This window comes from Lates calcarifer, linkage group LG1 (assembly GCF_001640805.2).
Source record: "Lates calcarifer isolate ASB-BC8 linkage group LG1, TLL_Latcal_v3, whole genome shotgun sequence".
Classification (NCBI taxonomy): Eukaryota; Metazoa; Chordata; class Actinopteri; family Centropomidae; genus Lates; species Lates calcarifer.
This window is the reverse complement of record NC_066833.1, coordinates 13,281,602-13,299,756: the sequence shown is the minus strand read 5'-3', so window position 1 is coordinate 13,299,756 and position 18,155 is coordinate 13,281,602. Positions and strand designations below refer to the sequence as shown.

The following is an 18,155-nucleotide window of genomic DNA, read 5'->3' as shown; positions in this document are numbered from 1 at the left end:
AGCTAAAAATCTGCACTGAAACCTCATCATCACATCTAATGTAATTGAGTAGAACATTAAACATAATTAAACATCTCTATAGATTTAAACAACTTTAAATCTATAGAGAGAATCACTTGAAGTATCCATTTAAAAGTTAATAGCAACAGTGCCTCTTGAGCTGAAGTTCTCTAAAACTTTATATTCGGTTGACATTGGATGGTATAGAGGTGTAGTGTACCTCTAAGTCCTAAGTAGGAACAGGAAAAGTGTCAAAAGGCAACTTTGTCCTCCTTTGACTTTTCAATCAGGCCTGGGGTATAACATCTATTCCCAGTCATGTTTTATTAATCCATCTGCATCCCCAAAAACTAGGCCAGTCACACAGAGCCCAGACTATCCACTTGTCCTTTGTACAGATGGTGTTACTGTTTTTTTCTGTCAAATGCACAGAACAGTGCTCATTTCATTTTTATAATGAGAAATGTCTTTCTCGGGGACAAGGAACAGCAAAGAATGGACTACAATGCACAATGTGTGATTGAGTGTTTCTGCTGTACGAAAACACATTCTGTCAATATGACTATGCACTTGCAGTTAATGAGCAAAAAAGTTTGCAATGAGTTTGACCAGCTCTTGTGTCCAAAAAACAGTGAAAGGCGGCTTTAATTCATAAGACTCTTCATTTCTCTCAACCCAGCCACCCCCTTTATAAATGCCATTGGGCATGCACTTAGTCTAGACAGTCGACCACACAAGGCGACACTGGTTGCCCCCAGTCTTAGACACTGCCATCTGTGTGTGCGTGTGTGCTGCTGCTGCTGAGTTTCTGTATACCAAGCTACTTACACGAAAGGAAAAAGAGATTCATATGCCACACATGTGTACCGCGTGGCTCTGACAGAAAGATAGATAGTGTGAGCAACCCCACCACCACCACCACCCCCATGGGTACAAGGAATCTATGGCAGACACTGTCACCCGCCCTGGCTACTGCTTTAATTAAAGCTCTAATGATAGGCTTTCAACTAAGAAGCAACTTATCATCACACATAATCGCTCGGCGCTAGTTAGCACTGGCAGAATTGCAACCATCTGCCCTGCTAAGAACACATTCAGATCATTCTTTATATAGCACTACTAGTTCGTGTACAGTATTTATATTAGGAGACCCCCATTATGCAAAAGTCTGTTTGAACATTGTACATTAATGGGACACATCTGTGTCACAGGCGCTTGAATCAGCAATGCAATTGTACAGCCAAAAATTATTTTATTAGGATAATATCAAGATAACTGGAATATACAGTAGGTGATACTGGTCATGGATTTCTTTTTTATTTCAGGTTTTCACAGCTTTTTTTTTATTGCTTCTAATCCTCATGCAGCAATTTGCCAGTTCTCATCACATAGATTTAAAAGTTCTTTAAAAAAGTCCTAAAAGTACCAACTGTGAGGGCACAATCAAATGTAAGGCTTAAAAAGTTTTTTTAAGTTGAAATCTGTAATAACAGTACTTTTGCACACTGCCACCCTCTCCAGCAGTGAAATGATAAAGTACACAGGAAAGAGGCTGTCGTGACTAGACTATGATAGGTGTAACTCAACAAACTAGACTGTAGTATATATCCATGCATACGCAGTTTTGTGTGTTTCCAAGTAATAGTCTGAAGCAAACAAAGCCAGGATAGCTGTTCCCCGGTTCCAGTCATTAGACTGACATTAGAGCAGTATTGAATTTAAAAACCTGATAAAAGGCAACAAAAGAAAGTACTTTTAGTATGAAGAGAAATTGTCTTGTTTACAAAGGCAGATCACAAGTTTGGCTGGTGAAGAATATCTGTAAGATAGATATCTGATGGATTTTCAAAGTGAGTAAGATCCTACATGGTGAGGGAGTTTAAGAGGCTTTCAATTATACCCACAAAACATGCTGCATAAACACAACATAGGTTTGATCTGCAGCATGAGAGAAATGCCACTGTTGTGTATTTGAAAATCTCCATATCACAGGGCAGTTATATTAATTTCTACACCCAATTTACAAATCAGACTGTAGTCATGTATTGTTTTCCTCATGTCTGATTTGTTGACATGAACAGAATTACTAAGTTACAACTATATGACTGTTTTCACATTTTCATTACACTTATTCATTACTTTTCATGTAATGAGATTTACTGCCTACGAATCAATCTGAGGTCAAATGAGGACCACTTAGGGATTATTTAGTAGCTCCAAGACAGTCATAGTCTATCTGACAGAAAAGCTGCGCCCTGAAAGGTGATGTAATGCTCCTCCATGTTGGGTGCCTCGAATGCTCTGCTGATAGAAATAGCTTTGGCACTGCAAAGTGATGAGAGCAGCTTGCCGCCACTGATGTAAATCCTGCCTCTGTTTACTGAGACTTCCTGATCAAAGGAAGGAGGGAAAGATGGAGGGTCGAAGGGAGAGTCGTGAAATAAAAGGGAAGTTGCAGAGTTGCAAAGCTGAGTCACTGTAGGTGTGCATCTGATGTGAACTGTTAATAGTGTTCGTGTGCGTGGGGAAGTGTGGGGTCTAATGGCCCGCATTAAGCTGAGAACATTATAATGTTTTGGTCTGTCATGCTTCTCTGAATTCATATTAGAGCAGGGTCTTTTTAATATGCCAGTACAGTTAATAAGGTCCAAATTCTGTTCCAAACCTCCTACTTTAGAGTTCTTTCATGATGAGATAATCCTCTCTTTAATCCTGCCTCTTATTCCCTTTGTTTATCTTATTTTTGCAAATTTGCCTGGTCTCCTCCAAGTTCACCCTATGGCACAGCATCTCTGTGTATTTCTTGCCCCCAGCTTGAAGTGAACAGAGGATGACACACACACACAAATAAGGTTTACTGTCTGCGGTGTTTGACAACTTCTCCCTACGGGGATCTTTAATCATTCATGCTTCATTAACTGGCTATCTGTTATCATTTTGCATCTCTCCTTTGAAGAGGATGAGAAAGGTGGAGGGCTATGTGGTAATAATCAATTTTCTCTGTACCACAACAGTGCCATTTTTTTTAAATCAAGCTGAGCAGAATTAGATTCAATAAAGCAAACTTTTGGACCTCAAAGCAGGTCAGTGGGTCCCAGGACTTTGAAAGGGTGCTTGTCAGGCACAGATTTATACTGATTATCACAACATAGTTACAGAAAATGGTCCACAAGTCTTTATGGTGCTGTAAAGAAAGGCTTTCTGTAGTTCCTTCCCAAATAGTTCTATAGAATTTTTATGGTGCTGTAAGGAAACAATTAAAATGCTAACCACCACCACCAAGTCTCAACTTGACAGATCTATGTCTGCAAAATGCTTTACTGCTGTGACAGGGCAGGACACGCTTTCTTTTTTGCACTGGTTGTATTTTATAAAAAGTAACTCAAGTTAAATAAGCATTGATTCACTGACCTGAGCCTGATGCAACCATGTGAACACATAACCAGAAACAACAGTGATCTCAAGGTGAGGATAATTTCTGGCATCTGTATGGATCAGTAAAAGAAATTGTTTTTAGTTGAAGAACAGAAGTATTTAGTTTATGTGAAATTAGATACACATATGGACAGGCGGCAAGGTGGTGCAGTGGTTAGCCTCAGAACAAGAAAGTTCCAGGTTCGAGCCCTGATTTGCCTGCAGCCTTTCTGTGTGGAGTTTGCATGTTGGTCTAAAGAAAGGTTAATTGGTGACTCTAAATTATCCCTAGGCATGAATGTGAGTGTGAATGGCTGTTTGTCTATATATGTTGGCCCTGAGATGGACTGGCGATTCGTACAGGGTGTACCCTGCCTCTAGGCTCCAGCACCCCCTTAACAAACAAGCAGTATAGATAATGGATGGATGGATAGATACACATATGGAATATTGCACTTATATATAGGGTGAGGTGTTTGCAGTCTTAATTTCAGAAACATGGTAAGGTGTGTTGAAACAGCACAACACCACTGTGTGACTGTACCTCTGTTGGTAAAGTGGGTAGGCCATGAATTGCGGGATGGGCTGGTCAACCGGAACTTCTCCTGTTCACATGCTGCAGGTATGAATATGTGTGATGAAAAAAGGTTTAAGTCTGTTAGGGAAAAAAAAAATGATTTCAAGAATTAAGTCATAATATTATGAAAATAAAGTCATTATGTTTGGAAAAAAAGATGTGACATTTCAAGAAAAAAAAGTTGTAATATTTCAGGAAAAGAGATCATAATAGAAAAAGTAGGTTGCTTTGAGAGCAAAATGTCATATACTGTGCTAAGATTATGTTGATTGAATATGCATTTCTTAGCATTTCCTGACAGTCCCTACTGTAGCCTCCAGTTACTATTTTTACTTAAAAGATGTTTTGGATTGCTGTGTCACTTTCCTCCACAGTATATCACCTCTGTGTCCCCACTCCATCACTTGGCTCCTCCACACATCACTGGAACAGTCACTATGCTTTGTCTATAGTGTAGTTTGGGTCTGTCTCCCACAGTCCGGGATGCTGTTAACATTTGTGTGAACAATAAGCCACACAAAGGTGTAATTTATACCTTATTAAAGAGTTTGTGTCAGCTTGGGACATGTACGTCTCATTAACTTCTCCACCTCTGATAAAGAGGAGAGCACAGCAGCTCTCTAGACTCTGTCTCATTCATAGACAGCCCCAAACAGAGCTGGACGTGTCTGTCAGACAGCCGTGTCACTGTGTCAGTCTGAATGAGATATACCAGCAGAGCAGTAATGCACAGCATATGTAGATTCTGGATGGCTTTCAAATCACTTTCATAGAGCTCACTGAGCTTTAATCACTTTCCGATGCCATGACTGTGCTCTTTGGCTCAGCTGTAGGAAACAAAGTCCCCGCTGTGTTCACACCGCTGCTTTGAAATACATCCAGTGATGGACTCACACATCATGGAACTGATTTCATTTTATTCATTTAATACCCCAAAATCTTTGATGGTAAGGTCGTCATTGGTAAAACTTGTAACATCAGGTCATCCATTAATTTCAGTGGCCCTGTTACTCCCTTGTTCAAAGGCTTCAAATGCAATCTTTTTAAATCAAAACTAAAACTGAATAAACTGCATTTTTTTATTAGCAAGGCAAAAATATTGTTTTTATTTAAGTACAAATCTTACATGAATGATCTTAAATGACTTGAAAGTATGTTTATGCCTTTCTTGCTCACCGCTTAGATCTCTTCTCACCATTTACCACAGTGTAGCTCAGACTCAAATGTGTGCTGCTTATGAGCCATGACATACATTACAATCATCGGTCTTCACGGCTGGCTTTTAACCAACGTATCATGACAGGCAATTGACTCTGTGTGATCTCTCCTTTTCCTCCTGCTGAACCATAGAGATATGATCAGAGCTGGGGTGCAGATGCGAGGCTGGGAAATGGTGGCAGTTCACTGGAGTTGAACTGTGCCCCAGAGAGGAGGAAGTGTAGTTTTTCTATCAGATGGAAAGATCAGAGGAGAAAGATAATTCAGTTATCACGTCTGCGGTGATTAGGGGGACAGGACGCAGTTTGCTGATAAGGATCTGCAGGCTTCTTGGAGACTGCTAAGAAGCTGAAAAGACTCTGTGCTGTGTCATCTGTCTATTTTTTTTTTTAAATCTCACCTTGGTTAATCTTGTTTAATTCTTTGTAATTTCTCATTTTGTCCTGGTCTCAGTTTGCCCGGACTTCATTAATGAAAGGATCAGTGAACTTGCAACTCAACCTTCTGTTGTTTCCTCTGGTTTTTTTTCATCTCCACATGACTTGTCTCCCCTCATCTTATCTAATATTATATCGACCACTCTTTTTTTTTGGATTCCTCACCTCCTCATTTTTATCATTCATAAGGCATTGGAAAACTTATGGAGACAAAAGACCAGAGCTTGATCTCATCTCATATAGTCTCATCTAGTATGATTTGTAGAAGAGAAAGAAAAGTTACCAAAGATAGATCTAATGTAATCTCATTCTGTCTTGTTTTGTCCACTCAGTGTCATCACTTATATCTTGTTACATATGGTCTTATTTGTACCTTTTCATTGTCATTTTGACTCATCTTGTTGCATTTTGTCTTGTTGCATATTTCACCACTTCTCACAGCTTGGTTCCTTTTGCTTCACTGGTCTGGTCTGGGCTCATATTGTCTCACAGATTTTGTTGTGTCTGATGTTTAATCTTTTCTTGTCTTAATTTGATTTATGTTTTCACATCTCATCTCTCATCTTCTCTAATCTCATTTCTTTGTCATCTGATTTGTGTTGTGTTTCTTGTTATCAGGCCTCCTCTTTCCTATTACAGCTTTCTCATGTAGGATAACTTTCAGGCAGACTTTGGGTGGGTTGAGATAAACCCAAAGAAACAGACAGATGGAAAATGGACTTGAATGTTCTTACAAACCAATTATTTATTCAGTGTTTTTTTCGTCATATGGAGTCTTTCCGAAAGGCCTTAAAAACTTCCAGCAAATAATCTTTGAAACGTTCATCTCATTAAAATTCTTCAGAACTTGGACTTGCTCTCTCTGTATATTTTAATTTTGTTTCATGGCTTTGCTTGATAACATTTCAAATTAAAGTGCAAGCATTTTTTGTCCATAATTTTCACAGTCCAGTGTTAGTGGAAACTGTGACACTGTTACAAAGACAGGTTAACATCACGTAACATCAAGGGACAATAACAGAGGATGTGTATGTATACACTACTTTCTCCCTCTCTCTCTCTGTCAGGTTCACAAACACACTGCTTTTGAGGGCATAATCAGCTCTTTTTACCTGACGAGTCCTCCCTCCATCATATCCTTTACATAAATCACTTCCTTCTCACTCTCTCTATCACAGTAATTAACAGCCTCCACTGTCCGCCTGTGCACATGCACACACACAGACCCTGAAAAGAGCTAAAAGAACCATTCTTTTCCTTTCCTTTTTTAAAGCCCATCTCTGTTTCTTGTACTGCTCATACTTGTCAGGCTAGTCATTATCCCATCAGTGTTGGCCCAGTCAGATCTCATCACAGACTGCTAATTTAATGCTGAGAGCAGATGACACAGTGTGTGTTCATATGTTCCTAAGTCTGTCGACTCGTGTGTATGTGTATGTTTGTATGCACGAGTCTCAGATTATTATGTTAGTGTGTAGTGTAGCTGTCTGCTGTCAGTGAATCGTAATGTATGAATATTAATTGGAGCAGATTTTCCCATGTGTATCGTCATACTACAAAACCCTTTTTGTTTAATCTGCAAATGAACAAAATAGCTTTTGGGTTTACAATAGAAAAAGTTGTTTTGCAGGCAGTGAACTACAATATTGTAATTAACATCAATTTCAACTTTTTGCTTGCATTTTACATTTTAACCATTTTCCCGGCTGGGGGTTGAAACAACCACTCAAAAATTCAGTGACTAGTGTGAGTAGAGTCTCTTTTTTCAGTCCAGTACATACAGATGGTTTGATTGAATTACTTGTACCAGAACCAGGTCAGGCTGAATGCCACTGAAATCCTACCAGTTGCTGGGGAACTAACAGATCTTGACCTTTGCAAAGCTCATGAAAGGGAGGTGTCCCCAAATGTATCTAACTATGACACCTGACAAAAAGCTTTTGAGGTAGAAGCTTGAACAGAGCAGAATGTTGGTCATAAAGATGGGATGGACTTGGTGATTGTGAGGAAGACCAGGCAAGAGAAATTCTGCTTTCATTTTTTTTACCTTCTATTTTAAAGGAACTTCTTCACTTAACTGAACTACACAAGTCTTATCTGCTTGTAAAGCTGTGCTGTTCCACTGTGAACATGACATTCATGCAAAAGAGAAAAGAGAGCCTCTCTGTGAAACTTACCTGAATAAAGGTTATATGCTTCTGGACAACCTTTACAGGAATCAGATATACAGTACATCAGTGGGCAAGCAGTCAGATTTGTGGTATAGCGATGCTGTCAGCAGACGCGGATGAAGAAAAAAGACACAGAGCAATAACCAGACATATGGTCTGGGGCTGACTAAGCACTACAGATGGGGGCAGCGGGCACAGATGGCACACCTACTGGCAGGCAGGCAAAGGTTGATGGTCAAATACAAGGTGTGAAAACTATGGAGGCCAGCAGGGGTCATGGGAAAAAAATAACTAATTAGTGCACAAAAATTAATATGTCAGGCTCACAAATATAGAGATAACACACACAAATAAAGCAGAGCATTAAACATATAATTGATATTTTAAATATTGTTTAAACAGACAAAATTCATGCAGAATCAAAACTAAAGCACATTAAATGCAGGAATGAAGGTGCATTTGAGCAGTTGGTGTTAGCAGTTGGCTGTTGCATCAGAATACTAATACTGTACAACAATGCTGCAGCACAAATACTGTGAGGCTTAATATCATGTTTCTGTGCATCAGATCAAGTGTAACTGGACTGAATGTGTTAACAGAGTGTTTTGGATTATTGCTGGATAAACTTTTTTTCCCCTTTCAGGATGCCTCAGAAAGTTAATTGGGAAGCTTTCTGAGCAAATAAAGGAGCTAATGCATATTTACCAGTCCCTGCTCAGTTTTCATTAGAAAGGTTAAATCCTCTCACTGCTGACCTACTCAACCCATTCAGATCACAAGACCACTTGAAAACATAAATATTTCAGAAAGTTGATGATTCATGGTTATTTCCACTCTCCACATTGTAAATCAGGGAATGGATTCAGAACTGTGTCTGTTTCAGTTGGCAATATACTCATTGCTTTTTATAGATCAGTGGTTTACATGCAAGAATTTGCAGAGATTAAGCGAATTTCACCTATTACTCCCCAAAAGGTACTGCTGTGCACTGACTGATTCCCTTGTCAACCACTTGAATCCTATTGTGACTGTGTAACTGTGATTGGTTGGAATAATCACACATCTGAAGTGCTGATGCTGTGTTCATATCATATGGAATGTAAGGGAGGGAAGAGATAGATTCCCATGTTCATCACTTGCAGGTGTTCACATCATCAGACAGGTCATGAGGGTTTGTACAGTTTGACATTGCCTGACATATGGTGCCTAATTGTTCGGTTTTCTGGTTTAGAAAGGCAGTGTCGGAACAGACTGTGTTACTGCACTGTATGAAGCAGTACTGTATATTTCCATCATAATGTCTAGAGAAAGGCAGTTAACAAAGTAAGACAGGCTGGTTGATCAGTGGTTAATTCTACAGCAAGATAATGATCCAATTCGTTTGTAGAAAAGAACTACACGGTGGCTTTGATTGATCCAGACTGAAACCCCATGGAGATGGCTTGGGATAAAAAGCACAGAAGGTGAAATCAAAGCAGCCTATAAGGGCGACACGTGGCATTTTCTGCAACAAACTTTCCAAATAATGCTTCATTGCCACTGTAGAAAAAACATCACGGGTATATTCAGCTGCTGGATGAGTCAAAAAATTAGATTCAATTTGATTCAATAGGAAGAGTCCATAATCCCTTAATTTTAGGATCATATTTCCCATAAATGTAGCTACTGTGACTTTATAGGTGGCGCTAAGTTTGTTCTCACCACCTTCATTGTAAAAATTCATGCGAAGGATTCATGCGAAACTGTGTATTTGGGCAAGCTGCGTGGGATCTACATCTGAAGCAACTTGCTGGTTTTTCCTCTCAGCTAATCCTACCATGTTGCAGTCCCCTATGTGTAATAATGTTCTATGAGTTTCTATAGGCTATTTATGCTTTTTTTTCTCACCATATCGAGAGCTGACTGGGCTGCCCAGCTTCTGTCTTTTCTTTGAGTTGTTTTTGGGTAAGTGAAACTGAGTCACCAGGAGAACGTTGTTGATCAGAGCTGTAAATTCCTTTGTTGTTACTTGGTTACACAGCTGGGAACACTCTCATCTGCGGGCACATCTATTTTCTGAGTCTGGCATCAACAGGTCGCACACTCTGCAAAGGTTTTCCTCCTCCGTCGGCACAGGAGAGCAGTTACAGCATGAACACCTCCAATTTCCAAAGGTATGTTGTCTTTCAAGCCGACACTGTTGTCTCTCCATATCTGCTTCTTTCTACCCAGCCATAATGGCTTTTTCAGGGGGATACCTTCTGTTTTGACTTTCACGCTGACTGAAAGATAAGTATTTGAAATTATTCAGGTAAATTTTATGTTTATTTGTCAGAGAAAGCTCAGACAGGCATATATGTTGTGTTGCACAGGTCCTTGTTTCCCTGAACCTCTACAAAAGAAGTGGTGACAAACCATGGAGTCACATTAGTAACTTTTATGAGAACTATGCCAGACTGAAATATACTAGAATTTCCCTTTAACCATTTAAACAACTTCAACTTAATCTTAAACATATCTCAACTGTACTGGTGTTGACACAAACAATTTTGCGGAAATACACGTTTCCGAGACACTGGCAATAAAAAATTGACAGATATGTTTAATATCAACATTCAGTCTGATATGGAGATGAGATGAATCCAGGCAGCATTAAGTTTCCCCGAGAATGTATTTTGCTAATGCAAATCAGTTGCATATGAGCTTAATTTGTAAAAGATAAAGGCTGGCCTGCAGCTCATTCAGAACTGCCAGCCTCTCCTTAGCTGTCCCTGTCTCTCTGCTCTGCTCTCTCAACAGCCTCTCTCTCCTGTATGTTTGAGTGTTTTGGTGTTTCCACGATTGCTACCAGTTCCCAGCAGCCAAAACATGAATTTGTCATTGTGCTCACTGCTCTCATGAAAACTAATGGAAAGAAATGAACTGTGCCCACTCACTCGAGGGGGTGATTGTGACGGTTGGTGAGTTGGCAGGGCGTGGGAGTGGTGGGGGAGTGAGTATGGGGTGGAGGGTTGTTGGGGCTGCTGGTGTAATTAGCTGGAGATGCAGTGCCGCTCACCTGCATGTCGGCTGTGCAGATTTGGGCCATGCAGGCTCGCTAAGTAAGTATTTGCACGCAAACTGGTGTTATTTGATCCACCTCAGTGTTAAGCGCTTCCATAACTTTAAAAATTGAAGAGGAGGAGGTTCTCTCATGGCTCTCAGCTGGCAGTTTGATTCAGATTTTATTATCCGTGCTTGGTTCTATAATAAGCAGGAACTGTCCTGTCCGATTAGGCATGCTCAGCGGCGCTCTCTGTCCCCCTCCCCCGACTTGCTCCACCCCCCCACCCACTGACTACTTACTTAGGGGGAAGAGCTCCCAACAATTGCCAGCCTCTCTCTCTCCCTCTCTCTCTCTCTTCTTGGGTAGGGAGCAGGAGGGGAGTTGCCTCATAGACTTAACTCATTAGCTGCCATAGTCTCACACACTCTGTCTATCTCCAACCCCGCCCTCCTACCCCCATCCTTTCTGACATTTTATAAAACCTGCCATGACTCCAACATGTTATTTATTTATTTATTTATTCATTTATATATGAAGGGGGGGGGGGGGGGGGGGGTTCATTCATCTGGGTGTCCATATCTCATAATAATCAAAATGCTGGATGGTTATGTTTAAACAGACTGCTTACATTAGTTTGTCTGATTGGTTCTGTTCAACGTTTTTACCTCTTAAAAGGAAATTTTTCCTTACGGCTGTTGCCAAATGCTCATGGTGGGAATAGTTGGATCTCGAAAATAATAATATGAAGGATATGGTCTAGATCTGCTCTCTATATCAAATTCCCTGAGATAACTTTACTATGATTTGGCGCTATTTAGATAAAAAAAACAAATTACTGTAGTTTTCCTCTGCTATTGTCATTTGATTGGTCCAGTTTTTCTGTTTGTCAGCAGATGTTACACTAAGGTACCGTGTTATCATCACCAATGGGTGAACAATGAAATGATATATGAAGTGACAATCTGCCTTAATTGTTACATATAAGTCCAGAATGTCAAATAACAATCATTTTTATTTTTTTTTTATTTTTTCTTTTTATTTTATTTTATTTTATTTTTTTTAGAAAAAAGGCACAATTAAGATAACTTAAAAAGGATATAGAGGCCTTTTTTAAAAAAAAAAAAAAAAAAAAGTGGAATGAATGAAAGCACAGGTCATCAACCTGATATCACCACCATGATCTGAAAACATTTTAAATTTTAGTTTTTGTTTTGTTTTATGTAACTTCCTTTGTTGTAACTACTGATCAAAAAATAATTACCATCCATGGGTTTTTAAAAGGCCTTTTGAATTCTATTGTTTTAGAACTCCAAACACAAAATTGTGGCAGCTCCTGCTGTTATATACTATAATAGTAACAGATAATGTAAAATATTAATCCTAGCATTGTTTCAAATTCATCAGACACCATTTCATAGTCAATTTATACCATATTTTTTATGTTCCATAAACATAATGAGTCTGGATGACGTGGCAGAGATGAAGTCCTTGAATATCCAAAGTGACCATAGGCTTGTTTGTTATCCAGTACAATTGAATCACTGGTGTGTTTCCACTGTTGACATTCAATCCAGTCAGCAGCTGCGCTATTGCTGCGGATATGATCAAACTCGGACAGACTGTCTTCAATCAGCGTGCATTTTGTACAAGTAAGATGATATTACAGTGGACACTGCATTGAAACATCTTTCATTAAATAAGAACATAATGTAAGCTACAGTACAGAAAACTCATAGCGACAATACCATCAGAATTCATCAATAAATAAATAAATAAAAACAGTTCAAGTACAGCTTTTGATAGCTCATGTTTTGTATATGTAGGTGACATTTATGATCATACTCTCAAAAAAATCTTTTTTTATGCACAAGCCTAAAAAATTAGAGGCATCCGTCGCACATTTAAAACATACACTTTCAATATTTATTTTCAATATTCAGAAATCTGATTTCTACAAAGTCTTATTTAATTAAGATGCTAGTGGTGTCTACAGTTGTGCCCGTCAATGTTTGGCACTAGAAGGATTAAGAAAAAGTGCTAGATATAAAGTAGCCTGGTGAAATAACTGTAAGCTTCACCCTTCTGCAGTGTGAGGCTGTATCGCCTGAGCACACCAGGCTGCTGCTGATGTGGATATAGCAGGATGCATATCTGCATATCTGTGGCGACATACAACTCCTGGACAATTTCTCAGAGGGCCAAACTTAATGTAGCAGTAGGCAAAAATCTGTTTTACAAAAAGGGACGACAAGGAAGAGGAAGGTACCCTGTGCACAGTTTGTTCACGTAATTTTTTTTCCACGGCACCGGAAAATTGACCCAGGACTCGTTTCCAGTAAATAGGACAAGCGTTGCATATGCTGTCTGCACATTTTGTCGTTTACTGGGAGGGTAGGTTATGCAAGCCCCCTTTCACTGCTAATTCCATCAAAGCTTTGAGAGCAGTTCTAATTGGGCGTCTCTATTTTTGGTTGTCTTCCAGGCCTGTTTTGCTGCCTTTGAGAAAAGGCAGCGCAGCGAATGTAAAGCTGTGTGATAACAGGGCCATTCGCCACAGTACTGAGTTTGACCCTGCAACCAGCCTCCATGACGGATGTGAGATGATTCCTAGCCCTCAAGCTCAGCAAGACACACTCAGCACAACTGAAATACACCCTCTCAATCTCTCTCCCACTTCCCTGTTTTATTCTCCATCTCTCTCTCTCTGTCTCTCTGTCAGTCTCTGTTACTCTACAGATTGACTGCATGCTGTACGTTGTCTATTTAAAGCTGGTGCCATAACCACCCACTGCCGCTTTAAAAAGTGGTGACTCACCTAAACATATCAGCCCAGTAGACTCTGTGTGTGTGTGTGTGAGTATGAGGGGATGTTATATCATCTCAGCTTTAGTTCTACTTTTCTCTGGCCTTCTCTGTTTGGTGACAAGTGCAGCTGTTTTCTAACGATAGCACTCGTCTGTGCGTCAAACTGGTATCTGCAGGATCCACAGATTTATGCAAAAACACACATACACACTCTCTCTCTCTCTCAAACACATACACTCTCAAACACAATCTGTGCACTTAGTGTTACTGAGTTATGTGCTATTCTGGGTGCATCCAGGGGACTTCCAGCTTATGGGAAAAGCAAATGAGCAAATTTGCATTTTCTCTAATTTGCCCAGTAATGGGATATATGTAAGGGACTATATAAGTGCAAAATGAAGTGTGGATGAAGGTTGTGTGTCTGGGAAGACTAGGTATGGCTGCCAATTAGAGACAAAAAGGGCAATACATATGACGTGTTCTGTATCTGTGGCAAGAGCTTCCAGGCAGCCAGGCTGAGCAGTTTTCACTGCCACGGTTTTGAGTCTCCCCCTCACTTCTCTGCATTATTAAATATTCCCTAAATAATTCACTGCCTTCTGTATCAAACAAATATTTTTACAACTTTCACCTACAAATAGGTGAAGGGAGAACTACTGTACCGTATTTAGTCCTATGGAAGATGAAATTCTGGTTAAGTGTTTGTGTTTGTTTCTAATCTGAATTCTGTGTCTAGCTGGAGGCAGCAGTGTGAACAACACTGCAAGTGGGCTGCTCTTTGCTGCTGAATGCCATGAGTCATGTCCTGATGTAGAACTTTCACTGTCTCCTTGTCTCCTGTGACATAAAATATAATATCATTCAGCTGGCAGTGCTATATGCTTCTTTAATGTTGACTCCAGTGAGCCCCACTGAGTTACATGGCAGCCCATGTGCCTATATATTTATACTATATGATTTCTCATTATGATACTTTTATGTGTTGTCTCTATTTCATATTGCATTTGTATGTAATGACCAGGTAATACATACAGTGTATTACTCTGCTCATATGTGGTCTTATGGGAGGTTTGGATTACTTTGCTGTGTTCTTTGCTTCACAGTTATTTCATAGTTAAAACAGACTTCGCTGATGTGATAAATGATCTCATAACCACAACTTAAAATGACAAAGTGTGTTGCTACAGTATGTTACTATGCAAACATTGTGTGGCGAAACTTTTCAGATGCTGCCTGAGCGATGATAGGCAGCGTCTAAATCCCAGTGATGACGCCGCGATGTCATGGCGGCGAGGACTGACTCGTGTGCTGACTTGTTAGTCATGCTTTGATGCACAGTTTAAAAAGGACTCCAGGAAGCCTGGCACATGCGCATGCGCTCCACAGACACACACACACACACTTGCAGACACACATGCTGTTTTGCACATTTGCACAAAGGACACACAGCCGCTGAGTGCTTAAAAGGAAAGCAGCTGCATCATTTGGTAGTCTGACATGAATCCTTGGTTGTGTGTTTCTATGACGTGACTTCAGAACACAGTTACAGAATTCAAACACACTGTCAACATTAACACAGCAATAAATACACATCACCACAGAATAATCAGGACATGCTTCATAAAAATCTCAAAAGATAAAAGATCTAAAAGATCTCCTGGCTTTGAGATAAATAGCATGTGTTATATTTTATCATATCATAGTCTACTGTTTTATTCATGACTCTGCTTTTAAAATGTAAGCTAAAACATGACAGGTGACACAATTATTGGTTTGCACTTAAAAAGCTTATGGAAATTCCTCATGTTTTAAGTTAAAACTCAAAACCTATTTTACATAAATTAGCAAAAAAGATTAAAAAATAAAATAAAAATCACTCATCCAAATTATGATTTAAATATTAGGCCTCTAGTCTCTTTGGAACTTTTGTGAAGCCTGAACCATCATAATGTTCCCTATATGGCTATATGGCTGCACACAAAGTCAAAAACTAGTTAAAACACATATATGAAACTTTTTCAGTACATGTAGCATAAAAGTTTTAGTCCAGGGCAGGGGTAGGGGAGAAGTGACTTGGAAAAAAGAGAATATATTTTAGTTATAGCTATATTTAATAGTATAATAAATATTGCTTTGTTGAAAATATTTTTACATCTGAAAATTAGAAAAAAGAAGTCCATCATCTATGTAATAATGTCCACTTATATTAAACTAGCTGTGAGCTATGAAATTAAATTGACAACATACACTGTAAAAAGAAAGTTATGTATTACCAAAATAGATATTATTATTATTTACTCTACTGTTGCTCATTACTTCTAGTGGGAAAAATGCACTTATTGTAATGGTTAGACAGTCTGAAAATAATTATAATTTCTTCTGACCAGCTTTTCTCTGTAATGCTGCACCTCTGTTCAAATATAACATGTTTAGTAATGCAGATAGTTTTTGGAAAAATAAGTTTTTAAGAAATGTAAAAATTGATAAGACCATAAATAACCAACAAATAATCAGAGGCAGTGGTACAGTTCATTAAATAGATTGTCATGTTATTTTGATATGGGTGCAATACCAGGAAGCATACTGCTAAAAATAAAACGGACACATTTTTTTCTTAAATACCCCCCAAAACATGTAAGTCATACATTCATTTAGATGTTTTTGGGGGGTTAATGTATATTTTTACATTGTATTTTATTTTGCTTTTATGTCTTTTTTTTTTTAAAATATAATGTAAATCATGCCCTTAATGGGAAATGCTATTTTTTTCATTGGAAATTACAACATTCATGTATGCAAAACAATGCATGAAAGATCGTTAATTAAGACCTTTAATTATGTTTGATATATTTTTAAATAAATAGACATTAAGTGAAACTAACTTATCATTACAGCTGTTTTTCAGGCCAGTGTGTATGCGAACCATACTGGCCTGATGCCAAATATTTGGAAGCAGAGCTCTACACGGTCCATTTATTAGAAAGGTGCTGGCTCATTATTTAGCAAGACTCCAGCAAATGCTCCGCAGCTGCAGCCGCTCTCTCTTCGCATGCAATAAAGTTTGCTGCCTCATGTGGGGGATCTCTCCCTCTTTTTGAAGCAGACTTTTTTGGTCCATAATTTATACATTTACCTTACTTGCTTCTGCGTGCGTTAGCCTCCTGCATTTTTTAAAGGCCGGGTATTGAGGGATTTTCTGTCATGCTCTCTTGCTTTGTTCTGATCACGCAAGCTGCTGCCATCCCACATACAGGAACACTGGTGAAAAACAGAGGCCTAAGTCATGTCACCTAGCTGGAACAGAAGCACACATGTGCATAAATACACAGGCACGGTGTCATACTAAACAAACAGCCAACACGCACAGAGAGAGGAAGGCCCACTCCCTTCAGCTAAGACTCTGGGAGAAACTGTCGTGCCATCGCATGAGTGTTTTTCACAGAAGCACACACCGGACTGAGCCATCCATGTGTGTCTCAGCAAGCAAAGGGGTGTTGAGTCTTCCTCTCACACCCATGCATGCAGAAGCAGTCCACATCCTCTGCTCCCTGAGGAGGACACATGGCAGACAAAAATAGAGAAAGAGGGAGAGCCCGAGATGAACAGATTAAGGAAAGAGGGAGATAGTTCCTGGATAAAGTTCTACCATTGAATTATTCTCTCTTTCTACAGTACCTCACACTAAAAATAGAAGAAAAAAAATGTAAACAAACATAACATTTGTTATCATTTCAGCCACTACACTTTATGAATTCCTGTAAAGTGGTACATAAATTTACCCATTTCCTCTTACGTATGCGTTTTACTATGTGGGATTTTTGTGGTGAATATATTAGCGAATGACAGGAGATTATTTAATGGTTAAGTCATAGAAGGTTATGTGGTTCAACCCAACTGATGTTAATCTGATTATTAACAGACAGACTGTAAGCAGCTAACTGTATGCCACTGCAACAGGTTCGGCACACAATTAGAAAAATCTAAAATTACTACACATCTTAATTTTTGAGTTTTTTTCAAGCTTATATTATAATGCATTGTCTGACATTTCTATATACGCAGTGCATTTTTTTCCATTTTGTTTTATTTATTAAGTAATGTTAAACTGCATAAATCTTCACCAAATAAAATTAAATGAAATGTTTTATTATAATGTATTACATTACTCTCAGTGTGCTTTGGTATACAAAACTGTCTTCACAGTTTGTTTGTAAAACTTTCTTGATATTCAACTGCAGTTGAATATCAAAATAACCCAGCTGATGTGATATGCAGTCATTTCATCTTCTGTACTGTGTTACAGTCATTATCACACCATGCACAAAAATAAATGAGAGATAAATGACTTTACAGGAATTAGAGAAGCTCTCTTTTAATTTTGAGTTTAATTATATATTTTTAGAGTTAAAAGCAAGACTGTATAATTAAATTATAACATAATACTGATATTCACACAGATCTAAAGCAACATCTTGGCAATACAAAGGTTTACACAGAGACGGTTTGTT

At 38.8% G+C, this 18,155-nt stretch overlaps 1 long non-coding RNA gene across 1 annotated transcript; it reads left to right on the top strand.

The window, feature by feature from the left end:
- Window positions 1–9,834: 9,834 nt before the first annotated feature.
- Window positions 9,835–17,997, top strand: LOC127142443 (uncharacterized). The gene is made up of 2 exons (XR_007813183.1): window positions 9,835–9,970; window positions 13,325–17,997. It is a non-coding gene; the product is annotated as an uncharacterized LOC127142443 (long non-coding RNA).
- Window positions 17,998–18,155: the final 158 nt, after the last annotated feature.